The following is a 13450-nucleotide window of genomic DNA, read 5'->3' as shown; positions in this document are numbered from 1 at the left end:
CTCGAGGCCCCTCCGGCTGTCATGACTCCTCCAGAGAGAACAGGTTCTTTTGAGTGGTTGCAGGACCTGATGCACACAGGACCCATGAGGCAATATTCACTGATGAACAAAGCACTCCTCTCCATCCCTCAGCCGGCGACTCCACAATTATGATATTTTATTTATATTGCGCTCGTACACAAGTGTTACACAAGATTGTCCTCTCCACCAATGGCTTTGGAGGTACCACCACAACAACTACCCAATAGGAAGACCTTGATTTACAGTCTTTGATGTCTTACCCTCTGCCATCCCCCTCCTTTGCCAAAGTACCCTCACCTCTGCCTCTGCTACCACCCTGTCCTCCGTGTGACAACCCTGTGGGTGACCAAGGTGGTGCTTCAGAGGACACTGAAGAAGTACTTATGTTGGCCAAAGTTTTTCACAAGGACTGATGTAATATTTGTGGATTCCAGTCCCAGAAAGTCCCCATTCAGGCCAAGGGGTTCTCTCTGGTCCTGTCACGGAAGACAACAGAAATTAAGGTATACAGCGGCAACCTAACGTGGTGGGGGAAGCTCTTTAAATCTGGCATAAGCCTGCCTTAGTTCTTCCAGTGGCAAAAAGAGTGGACAGGAGGTACCAGTCCCTGTATGGGGGAAAGCTATGCTTGATGAGCCTCCCTCAGGTTCATTCCACAATAGTAACATTGGCAACTCTTTTTGGCATACGCCATTCTACATCCTGCAACTCATCCTCCCAAAATTGAACGTGACGCCCGAATACTGGACACGGCAGGTAAGAGTACAAGAATCAAGCCTTTAAGTTTTAGGAATGTCATAGAGACATTGGGCCACATTACTAGTTTGCCGGTCCGGTAACAACAATATCGGTAAGCTTGCCGGTACCATTGTTACCGGACCGGCAAACTACGAGTTCTGGAGGGCATACCGGCACCCGCGATCAGACACTGACGGTAGCACCGGCACCATTCTGAATGTGCCGGTGCTACCATCCTCCCCATTCCCCTTGAGTCCTATGGGACTCAAATAGGATTGGGGAGTAATAAATTCCGGCACCTGGCAATGTGGAAATACAGGGTCTGCCAGGGCTGTAATGGCCCTGTATTTCCCCTTTGCCAGGTGCTGGAAAAAATTGCTAAATCGGCGGCAGCCTGCTGGTTTTACCGGCAAGGCTACTGCCGAACTTATAATGAGGCCTATTGTCCCTCCTCATGTGTCTCTCAAACTTCTTCCGGATGGTTCCTGCTTTTTTTGGGCTTGATGTGGCACACATCTGTATCTGACTGTGAGTTGGGACCAGGTCTCTGTCCTAATAACCAGGGTGGACATCATCCTAGCCTGATACTGAAAATACCTTCTGTGGTGGCTTCTGTGGTGGGCATACCAAAGGAACTTCCAGGTGGGCTCGCCCTTTTAGGATCCTCATCAGTTCACCATCACAACAGAGTCTTCCCTCAATTGGGGGACTTCCTGAATTGAAAAGTCTTTCTCGCGCTACAAGCTTGCTTGCCAATGATGAAAACATCAAATGTCCTCATCCCGATGGTGTACTAAGCATGTATTACTTGAACATGCAGGGAGACATCTGAACCGTGAAACTGCATTTTGGCGGTCCATCTATGGTAATGGGCACTAAAGAACAGTATAGCCCCTCACCTAGCAGGAGTGACCAGCGGTAAAGCATTTGTGCTGACCAAGTGTTTTTCACCAACTACGAACGAGAATTCAACAATTGGATTCTTCTGGAGATTATTGTCTCCAAAGGATCCCCTTTCGTAAACATGTTTGCAACACAACTGAACAGCAAGTGTCAGCAATATGCTTTGTGGAAGGGGAAAGGATTGTTGGGGCATACCCTGTCGATCTCATGGAACAACCCATTTGCTTACTCGATTCCTCTCCTTCTTTTGATTACGAAAGTCCTGCAGAAGTTAAGGAACTCCAGGTATTGCGATATCCTCCTGATCACCCCCATTGGCTGCAAAGGCACCAGTTGTTCGATCTGCTGCTTATAGCAAGTAGGCCACGTCTCCTTCTCCATGTCAGTCCAGACGTCGTTCTCCAGCAGGGGTGGAGGGAGAAAGTAACCCCTTGCACTCACTTGCTTTGCGTGGTGATTTTGGACCTGGGTCGGTCAGATGTGTGAAGATTCACAGGGTCTCGTCACTTCTCCCCAGAGGGAAGCCCTTCCATATGAGGCTAGGGAGGTAAGCTCGCTACCCAATAGCCTCACATTTGGGTGGTAAAAAGCGGGAGAACCTTACAGGGAGCGACTTCCCTCATGGGGATAAGTAAATCCTTGCCGCCAGAAGACACGGCCTTATTAACTCCTCCTCTGTGCCAACCTGAAACTACTACTGTGTGTTATTATGAAGAGTGTACTATTCCATCTGTAGGCTCAAATAAGACTGAGAGAAAGAAGAACCAAAGAAACATACAGAGCAGTAGAAGGGATTATCAAACAACTGTGACGAGGGAGCCACTAGGAGGCATGAAGATAACTTCAAAAGCATTAACCACGGACATTGACTCTACGGTGGGGCGGTCCCCGCGATATAGAAAGACAGAGGAAGGACTAGCGATGCTTGAGAGAAGGAAGGACAGCGAGAGAAGCTGGCGTCCATCCTGCAGGGCCCAGGAATTTCAAACCAACATTTCCTGAAATATCAAGAGACACTCTGTCTCAGAAGGAGAAACTGAAAGGAACTACTCAAGCTGGGGTAGAAGCAGGAAGAATCCAGCTGAGGCGGGACCCCTCTGAGGTGGAAGGGGTGGCCCATGAAATACACAGAGACTGCCGCAGCAATGACTCTGCCGGAGCCGCATCTACCAAAGAGGAGGAAAGCAGGAACACACACTGAGCATAGGCAGAATCAAGAGTGACTTTGAGAACCCGTGAAGAACCGGTAGCGCTCTCCAGTGAAGATACAGGTTGCGGGAGTTGCAGGAAAGCCAGGTGGGGTCCAGGGAACCCAAAGATTCAAGTATTTCTCGGGAGTGAACTCCCAGGTCATGGTAGTGATACCCAGAGAACCAAGAGTCGAGAATCCCACGGGCATGATCTCCCTCATCACATTTGTGATACCCAGAGAACCTAGAGTCAAGTATTCTTCAGGAGTGGTCTCCCTTGTCACAGTATTGACATGAAAAACCATAAATATCAATTATGCTTCAGGAGTGAATTCCCTCGTTATAGTGGTGATACTAAAAGCCATGAATCTCACGAATGTCTCGGCAATGAGCTGCCTCGTCGCAGTGGGAAAACCAACATATGTGGAAGATACCAAGGGGACAAGGAACTGTCATGACATAATATCTGCAATATTGAACCTATAAAAGTCCTGATAAATGTCCAGCAGCCAGAAGAAGAGTGGATAAAGGCTTAACTCTGTTAGCAAATTCTTGGGCGAAAATAGAGACTTTTTTAAAGGACTATCAAGGAATAGTCTCCAGAACTCTCCTGGTATAAGTTTATTTGGTAAATCAGACTCTATTGCAAGAGACTGCTGTTAAGTCAGCCTCAGACTGGATTGTTTCACTAGGAGAAGAGAGCCATTCTCCTAGTGACTTTGCTAACAAGGTAATTGCATCCTTTTTGTTTTATTTCTTAGGGATAGAGTAGTTGGTTTGGACAGAGGACAGTTTTTTATTTTTTGACTTGCATCCTGACGAGTACCCAAGTTATTCTGTGTTGAGGTAGGAAAACCCCTCTAGAAATAGGAAGAGACAGGTTCTTTATTTGAATAAACGTTTATAGCCAAAATGATAGCGTCTCGTCAGCCTCCTTACTCCATAATGCACAGATGACAATCTCAAAGTCGTGACCGCTGCCAACTAACGCTGTACGCGAGGGCAGCAGGAAGGTAAGTGGATAAGATTTTACCACTGGATGTTGCACAATTCTAAAGGTTCCCTGCTGACCTCAACAGATGACATTCTTTACTTCTTCGCAAGTTTGATTCATTCAGGTATTCAAGTTTGATTGTAGAGGAAGCATTTGGCCCTTGGTGCCTAGCTCTTGAACAAAACACTGAGTGGTGTCCTTTTCCAATCCAATAATGAAACACTTCTGTGACTTTCCCATCTGTTTCCACCGACATGGCGACTGATCCAAATTTGGATCTGAATGTCATCTTAACAGCTCTGGCCCATAATCCGTTCAAGCCCATGGCATTGATACACTTGTGCCTATTTTAATGGAAAGTACTTTATTTTCTAGTATCATTTGTCAGTTTGCTGTATCAGTGAGTTGCAGGCGTTGTCGGTCAAAGAATCTTTTCTTTGGTCATAGAGACAGTCCAACAGATCGACCCGTCGTCCCTGCTGAAAGTAGCCTCAGATTTAAACATAAAACAGGAAATCCCCCTACTGGATTTGTTTCTAGATCTCAAGACAGAAACTGATCGAATCCTGCACTGTCTTGACATTCAAAGAGCCTTGAGATTTTATATCTAGAGGACTGAGCCTTATAGGTCGTCAGACAGACTGTTTCTTACCTTCGGTTGTGTCAGGTGGATTATCTCATGTATGCCTCGCACCAACCAATTGCAAGACCAGGTCCCATGTGCCTCTGATGTGAGCAGACCAAGGCAGTAGCATATGCTATAGGAGGCTGTATGCAAAGCAGCAATCTAGGCCTCCCCTTCATCTTTTTGTAAACACTACTCGCTGGATACCAGTTCTGGGGCTGATGCACAACAGTCAGAAAAAATATCTTTGGAACTGCATCCATGGGTTAGAGCAATGCTCTGTACTCTTGCAGACGTTTAATGGAAACGGGACGAAACATAGAAGTAAGGAAAAGTTACTCACTTCAGTGACTACTGTACTTATAGTCCAAAGTCTCCTTTCCTGCGTAGACCTGCCCTCCATTCCTCTAATAAGTTGGTTCTCCCGGTTTTCTCAGCGGTTCACAGACTGAGGCAGGAAAGAGTGTGGGAGGCAGAGACTCTGCTTATCAATTTATTTTTTTAACCTTTATTTAACATACATGACGTTCTGCATCAACACAAACAACCATACAGTACAGTAGAAAAGGAGCAGAGAATAAAATAAAATACATCAAGCTACTGTGGCACAAGGCACCCACAGTGCAGGCATATAAATGTTACCCTTTACTGAGGCCCGGTACAGGTGCTCATCATTCCACATTTCGTGGGCCCCAACCAGGGATATATGCATCTCTGTGCTGGTTTACTTTCAGACCTAGTAGGAATGTCTGAAAAGGGCCCCAGATATCCTTACAGTGTTTTGTACCAGGTAACATTGTTGTCCATAATTCCTCCAGTAACGGAGAAACGAGAAAGATACGCCAATATACTACAAGAGGCGAGACAAATGGACTGTAAGGAACGCTGGGCATACATTATCCTCGGAAATGACAACTGACTCACCTTTATAGTTATTCAATTTTGGGACTCACCAATGTTGGATAAGAGAGAACTAAAAACTTTGTAGATATTTGAATATCTGTATGAAATTAGAAATTATAGAAGAAATTTTAAATTTAAAGAAATTATTTATTCAATGGAACATATTTTAAGTTGAAACATATTTGAGATATAATGTAAAGTTTGTTAGCAAACGAAATCATTTAAATAAAAATATATATATATAATTCCTCCTTTTCATTCTCTCAGATGATATCTGTTCAGAGGCGATGCCTGCTTCCGTAACACATCTCATTGCTAACAAAAGGCATATAGTTTGAAACGTATTTGTACTTCAGGCGGTCCTAACAAAAACACTAAATAGACAGGCCTGAAGTGTGACTAATATTTACCCTCATAACATACATTCTGCCAAAACTCAGTGCTGGGCACAAACAGAGCATGTGTAAATAGCCAGCATCACCCTCACCACATCAAGGGCAACAGCCATCCGATTCATGCGAGAATCGCTAAAGTCTGCTTGGTGGGCAGTGATTGCCTTTTCAATATCTTCATCTGAATGAGACAAAAGCATGAGTTTAATGAAACCTCCCGCTTCAGCCTAGACATCCCAACCGACATCTCCGATATGGCAGTTTGAATGCCAGAAGCCCACTTATCCAGGTATTTAACAAGCATATCCAGCCCATAGCTCATTAGAGAGTGGACACCACCTTGCGACAACCCCCAGAGCCAGTAATGTATGAATGAATGTTATAAGTGTCCGACTCTGCCAGGAATACAGGCCACAATGATTGGAATGCCCCCCTCAACCTATAGTATTGCAGCCATGATGTTGCCCTACGATACGGTGTGGGGAGAGCATCTTGCACATCCACAAATTGCCCTTCTGTTTACATGCGCCCCATTGTAGTAATGCCAGATGCTGCTCAATCTCTGATCACTGCTTCATCCAATGTGGGGAATGACATTTGCATTTCCAGAGGAGAATTTCATGAAGTAGGGGTGTGTAGCCCTCGTCAACTGTCACATTTTCTTCCATGCTTGCAGCGTCACCCTTACTGGGTCGTCTTGGCAATCATCTACATATCCTGGTGCTAGTATTGGGGATCTAATGTCACTGTCCTCAGCCACATACTTTTCAAATCTCACATGCAGGTATTTACAACCATCCATATACCAATGGGAGGCATACTGGACCTGTGCCACCATCCAGTATACACCAAAATCGGGAACTGTGAACCCCTTGCCTCCTGCAGAACCACCAGGCTGTACAACTTAAGATGTAAAGCCCCAGAATGCCATAAAAACGTAGTGACTGCCGCTTCTACCTCTTTGAAGTATTGACGGCCTGGCCATAGCAGGACGTTCTGAAACAGGTAGAGCAGTTTTGGAAGTATAGCAATTTTCCACAGGGTTATTCTGCCTGCCAGGGTAATTGGCAAATGTGCCCAGCGCTAAAGCTTAGCCAATAGGTGTAGCATGTAGCTCCCGTGATGTTTGCGAAACAGGGAATCCGCATTCCTTGACATCACATCAGCTAAGTATCACATGGTTAGTGGAGCGCATATGAAGTAGGGATGTTAGGCTGAACCGAGGCTTCCATCAGGGGAAACAATTGTGATTTACTACAGTTAATGTGGAGCCCCGAGTGCCTGCAAAACTGATCAATATCCTGCATGATGGGTTCCAGGTTTATTTGTTCGTCCAGTACAAAAACTATCACGTCATCAGCGTAGAGGTTTATAATCTCCGGGGATCCTACTATCCTGACCCCTCACCTGTTGGAATGCCGCTGCCTGATGAGATCCGTCATAGGCGTCTATGGCGAAGAGCATTGGTGACATGGGGGTGGGGGGGGGGGGAGTCCTGACGGGTGCCCCGATCTAGGAATATAGGCGTTGATAGGTCATTCGTAAGCACTCTGGCTACTGGTCAGTGTATACAAGCTGGCTATATGAAAGAAACCACACTTTGTCAACACCAGGTATAAGTATTGCCATGACCGAGTCAAATGCTTTTTGGATAACTAATGACGCAGCCACCGCCAGTTTCGGGGGCAATTTGTGCCATGATGTTGAAAACCGCTGTATATGAAGGGCTGTGGTGCATCAAGCGACAAATCCAAATTGATCAGTATGTATCATAAGTCATCAGGGGCATCAACCTGTTAGTTAGGACCTTAGCAAACGCCTTCACGTTTGAGTTAATGAGCGATAGTTTCCTGTATGAGCCACAGTCCTCCGCATCTTTATTAGGTTTTAGCAACACAGTGATAATGGCCTTGCGCAGCGATTCTGGGATACGTCTAGTCTTGCGGGTTTCCTTCAAAACTTTCAAAAGATAGGGACTGAGAAGTAGCTTGTATTGCTTGTAAAACACAGCACCTAAAGTATCTGAACCCGGTACTGTAACTGTAGGGAGATAGTCTATCGCGCAAACTATCTCCTCTACTGCTATTGGCAGGTCCAAATTGGCTCTAGCGTCTCTAGATAATTGCGTTAGAGGGAGTTTATCCAGGAACAATTCTATTTCAGCTATGAAACTCACATCACTCTGTGTGCATAATTTGTCATAAAAACTATACATGCTGCATTGATATCCCTGCTCCTATTCACCAGTCTTTGTACCCCCTTCTTCCTATCGTATAGTTTGCGCAAGCAGCTTTCCTGGCCTTTCCCCCTCACTGTACCTTCTAGCTGCCTCCGGGGCATCGGAAATATTCAATTCCCTTTCGGCATTGCTTCGAAATGCATCAATAGCATCCTTAACTTGCGCATAAGTGGGCGTGGGGGGCTGTACCCTTTGACACAACTCAAGTCTGTGGAGCGTGTCCTCACTCTTTCTGATGTCCCTCCGTATCACCTACAGAACCCCAAATTCCGTTGATGTGGATATGCCCTTCATGTAAGCCTTAAATGCTAGCCAGAGCGTTCCTGTCTTGTCTTCCGACCCCTTGTTAACGACATCTTGTAATGCCTAAGGCTTGAACCTCCAACTCCGAGCACAGGCTGGAAGATCACTGAGGCTAAGGTTAATGAGCACAGGGGAGTGGTCAGAGTTCGTCCTGGGAAGTATACGAACTAGGGCCCCACCGTTGATGAACGCCGCTGGAACCAACCATAGATCAATTCTGGAAGAGTCGTGTACGCAAGAGTAAAATGTGTAATTGTTTATCTGTAAAGCGCTTATACAGAAGTGAAGTGCTTCAAAGCGCAGTGTATTTAAAGGGATTGTGTATTCCTCATTTTATGATATGTTCGTTTCCAGCTTCAGCTGCTTTGGAAAAATGTTTCTTTTCGGCAGAGGGCGCTGTGCGTCGAGACAGTCGACCCGATGTCCCTCAAGGACTTCCATCTCGGTTGACGTCCTCATCAAGTACATATACCGCGCGCAGCGCCCATTGGCTTCAGATTGTTTTTCCAAGAATGCGATTGCTTCGAGAATTACAGCGTGCTTCAGTTTTCCACTAAAACATTTCGAGATGGCTTTGTCTTAGACTCCTACTACTCCGAAGACGGGCTTCAAAAAGTGCCTAGATTGCGGTGCCAAAATGTCCTTCACGGACCTTCATAAAATCTGCATCTGGTGCTTGGGGTTCGAGCCCAAAACTGCTGACTGTGGATCCTGTCAGTTGATGACGGGTAAGGCCTTAAAAGAGCAAAAAGCGATACTGTTAGTGAGTAGGATTGTCCCCAAATCCCTGTCCACTCCTTAGAAATTTGGGTCATCCCACAAGTCGAGAGATTCACCTCCTCATTAAAAAAAAGTTCAAAAAACAATCCCACTCAGACCACACACTCCTCTTCCGCATCAAAAAATCGAAGAGAAGGTATAGATCACCCTCTCCTTCTTTTTCTTCCTCCGATGAAAGGAGCATAGTATGCCCACTAAATACTCCCTCAAAGATGAGTGGGAACTCTTTAGAAAGAAAATGTGTAAATCTTTGATGGACAAAACATAAGAAAAGTGGCCATGCTACAATCGATGACGAGCATGATGCCAAGGCAACATCCAGTGCTCCCTCGAGCCTGGGTCATTCTCGAGAGTCTCAGACTACTCGGCAAGACGAGAAATCGTTGAAGAAACAGTTGGGTCCCTCGAAGCACAAGTCCAAGGACAAAGCGTCGATACCATCGGCGCTGATGCAAAAAACATTGACACGAGGCTGTGCATTCGATGCCTTTGCGTCGAAAAAGTCAGGAAAAAGAAGGCTTTTAAACCTCAGAGTTTTTGAGATCCTTATGAAACTCCTCCATGTGGTCTTCAGTTGGTTACCCCTGGTATTCATAAAGATACTAAGGTCACTGAATGCTTACTTTCAGAAGAGACCAGTGTTAGGGGCTACATGACACCCTACACAGCTAGTGGGTTAGACACCTCTCCAGAGCTAATTTGGGGAAACCGAACCCGGCAGATCATGTGGATGCATCATACAGAAGCCTAATGTCCAGAGTTGCAGAGTTCCTGTGGTAGGCCAGCTCCTTCATTTGAGCAAGAGGACCTTAGAGACATATTAGACAAAAGTCCTCAATATGACCCTGTACTACCATTTCATGTGGCACTCCAAAAAAGGGTTGTGGCAAACTGGGAGGCACCAGAGTCCAGCCCTGCAGTATATAAAAATCTCACAAACAAATTACAGGCTATCTAGTAGCGACCCTGGCTACCTGTCAATACATCTGACTCCGGAAAGTCTAGCAGTGCAAGCAGCTACATCCGCCTCTAAGCAAGCTGCGTATCCAACCATACCGCCTGGTAGGGATGATAAACGCATTGACTCATGGGCAAAGAAAGTATTTTCTGCTAACAGCATGGCTTTAAAGTCTGCTAACTCTACATTTGCCCTTGTAAAATTCACATTCACCCTGTGGGAATGCATAGCGATGGCGGCTGATCACATCTCTGGAGGAGAGGAAAGAGACTGCTTCTTTAACCTGGTAAGGGATGGTAAGGAGGCATGTGTGAACCTGACAGCATCAGAAGGGCCATGGCGGCAAGCACTGTCATACGCAGATTTGCGTGGTTGAGGAAGTCTGGGTTTGCACCTGATGTACAATCTAGACTCCTCAACGTGCCCTTTGACGGCTTGCACTTATTTGGTAATAAGGCTGACGAAAGCCTAGGTAAGCTGCAGACCTCAAAGGTGGCAGCCAAGTCCCTAGGTGCTGCTATCAGGCAGCCGCAGCCTTTCACCCCAGCGGATCACCTTGGAGGGGGTAGGTCCTTTCGCTACTACTCCTCAGTTGGAAATGCGAGACGACAGGCTGGTCAAAGGGGTCAAAGAGGATTCCCTCGTGGTGGACGAGGGAGAGGTGTCCTTTACCATCAGTCACTGCTTCCGCCATCTCAAAACCTCTGAGGTCCATGACACCCCGGTGGGAGGCAGACTGTCACAGTATCTGAAAGAATGGCAAGGTATTACTTTGTATGCATGGGTACTGGAAACAGTAGCCCAAGGTTACTGTCTCCCCTTCATAAAAAGAGACCTCTGTGTCCTCCACCGGAAAGCCATTCGCCAAATGTTCCAGATCCATTCCCGTTGCAGAAAATGTTGACCCTGCTAGAAAAAGGTGCTATAGAGCCAGTACTTGTGATGGAGAAGAACAAAGGATGGTATTCTTGCTATTTCCTAATCCACAAGAAGGACGGAGGATTGAGACCCATCTTGGACTTGAGATACTTGAACAAGTTCCTCAGGAAGGACAAGTTCAAGATGTTCACACTTTCTCAGATCCTTCAGGCACTCCAACAGCAAGATTGGATGGTATCATTGGACCTTCAGGATGCTTACCTGCGTGTGCCAATCCATCACAAGCACAGGAAGTACCTGAGGTTCTCCATTGGCTGTTCTCATTATCAGAATAGAGTTCTTGCAATTCGGGCTGACCTCCGCCCGAGGGTTTTCACCAAGCTGATGGCGGTGGTGGCTGCGAGTCTCAGGAGAGGGGGAGATTCACGTCTACCCCTACCTGGACGATTGGTTGATCAGGGCACGTTCACCCAAACAAGCCCTGGACCATCTCAGCATAACCTGCCACTCCCTTCACAGACTGGACTTCTCCCTGAATTACAAGCAGTCCCACATGATACCATTTCAAAGACTCCAGTTCATTTGAGCAGTCCTGGATGCATCCCTGGAAAAGCCTCGCAACCATAGGTGAGGGCGGCTCAACACATTCTGCAGATGGTAACCAAATTCCAGAATGCCCAGCGTCTTCCGGCCTCAACTTTTCTGAGGTTGTTCGACCTCATGGCATCCTGCATTTTCCTGGTGCCAGAGGCTCGCCTGAGAATGAGATCCCTTCAATGAGCTCTCAAGACACAGTGGTCTCAGTACTCAAGCAGGATATCAGATCTACTTCAGGTTTCGAGAAGAGTTGCACAGGATCTTCTGTGGTGGGCCTGCGAGGACAACATTCTAAAGGGAGAACCTGTCAGAGCTTGCTTCTTCTTGGCGCAGAGGCAGCACAAACGCAGCACAAACACCTCCCTCCCCGTTAGGTCTTAGCACCTGACAGCACAGGCCACCTTGACCCTTCGGGGAAAGAGGGTTAGGGTCCGTTGGATGGTTAGGTACGGGAAGTTAGGAAGTGGTTGTGGATGGGAAGGGGGGATAGCAGGGTCACATGCTCCTCGGCTCCAGTTCCAAGAATACTCCGCCCTTTCACACTTGCACCCTCCACTCACTCTTCTACTGTGTGTCTTTTATCACCCTGGGCCTTTGTGCTGGAGCCCTCACCAGGACATTCTCAGACTTCTCTGAAATACAGATCACAAGTATGTACCTTGCAGGAGATCATACATTAACTCATGCACAACTTATTCTCCCCCCCACATTACTGCATGCAAGGTTTTAACACTGCATTAACTTAATGCAGCTACAATTGCAATTCCCCCAGAAATAACCTGAAACTTAGCTCGTTTTGCCAGAATCCTGTGGCCTTTTCTGGCTTCTTCTGGCCTTTTCGTATTGGTTGACCACGATCTTCAGCCGTTTACCCCTGTCTCTGCTATAAGCAAGAATCGAGTCAATACAGGTGTGGAATGTGTGTGCGATTGAGTTCTGGGCTAGAAGTTATCCGCGCGGCGGAACAGCCGCTCCGGATCCACGCGACTATAGTCTAAACATATGCGGGCATTGTTAGTTCAAGTCACATGCAGGATTAATGATGTTACGACATCTAGCGTCCCCTTCTAGTGCGTTCCCGCTTCCTGCTAAGTGCGGGCTGGCCGGAGTAGGAGCCGCTCCTGTTACGTGGCTCCTCGAATGCTACAGGCTGTCAGTGCTAGGTAAGTAATACACTTATCTTAGTTTGTACGCGGGGCCTGGGGTCTTTCAGGCGGTGGGCGGAAACGCCCCGCGTGAGCTTGCCACCGGAGCTCTTCCGAACACGTCCTTCCAGTTCGCCGGTCAGGATTGCGAGCGGCGTCCCTCGGGCGCGGCTCGCGCATGCGCATTCGTGCGGGCGCGTCCGGGGGCATAGCAATCTTCCCTCGCGCAGGCTCAGTTGGAAGACGGCCTGCTGGGAAGTGTAGTTTCCGGGCTGTTCTCCATCCCTGGGCCACGGTCATGCAGAAGGGGTGGAGAACACGCCTGGAATACCTGGTGGGATGCTTTCTGGCTCCTTTTCCACCCCTAGTGCACACTATGAGTGCATTTACCCCCACACCTGCTCCAGTCCTGACAGAACCTTTTTGGCAACCATGTCTGGCGATAACAGTAGTAACGGATGCCTCACGTACGGGCTGGGGAGCACACGGCAACGATCTGACAATCAGCGGCCGTTGGTCTCCTTCAGAGTCCAAACGACACATCAACCTTTTCGAACTGAGGGCAATCAGACTGGCACTGAATGCATTTCTGCCCTCTGTACGGGGAAATCATGTCATGATAATGACAGACCACACAGTGGCCATGTACTACCTCAACAAGAGAGAAGGTGTAGGGTTGTCAATCTGGAAAAATGAATACCCTTAATTTGGATGATAGACGTATCTTGATGGCCGAAGGCCAACCGTCTTATGCACAGAATTGTAGAAATACAGACTGCTATA

The 13450-nt window shown here is 47.1% G+C and overlaps 1 protein-coding gene across 2 annotated transcripts in view; it reads left to right on the top strand.

Annotated features, from left to right (window-relative positions):
- Positions 1-13450, top strand: part of SLC2A4RG (SLC2A4 regulator) — a 403131-nt gene that overhangs the window by 227896 nt on the left and 161785 nt on the right. The gene's annotated exons all lie outside the window — the stretch shown is intronic.

This window comes from Ambystoma mexicanum, chromosome 3p, assembly GCF_040938575.1.
Source record: "Ambystoma mexicanum isolate Mex_15411 chromosome 3p, UKY_AmexF1_1, whole genome shotgun sequence".
Lineage (NCBI taxonomy): Eukaryota > Metazoa > Chordata > Amphibia > Caudata > Ambystomatidae > Ambystoma > Ambystoma mexicanum.
Note: the sequence above shows the minus strand (reverse complement) of the source record. Positions and strands in the feature narration are given on the sequence as shown.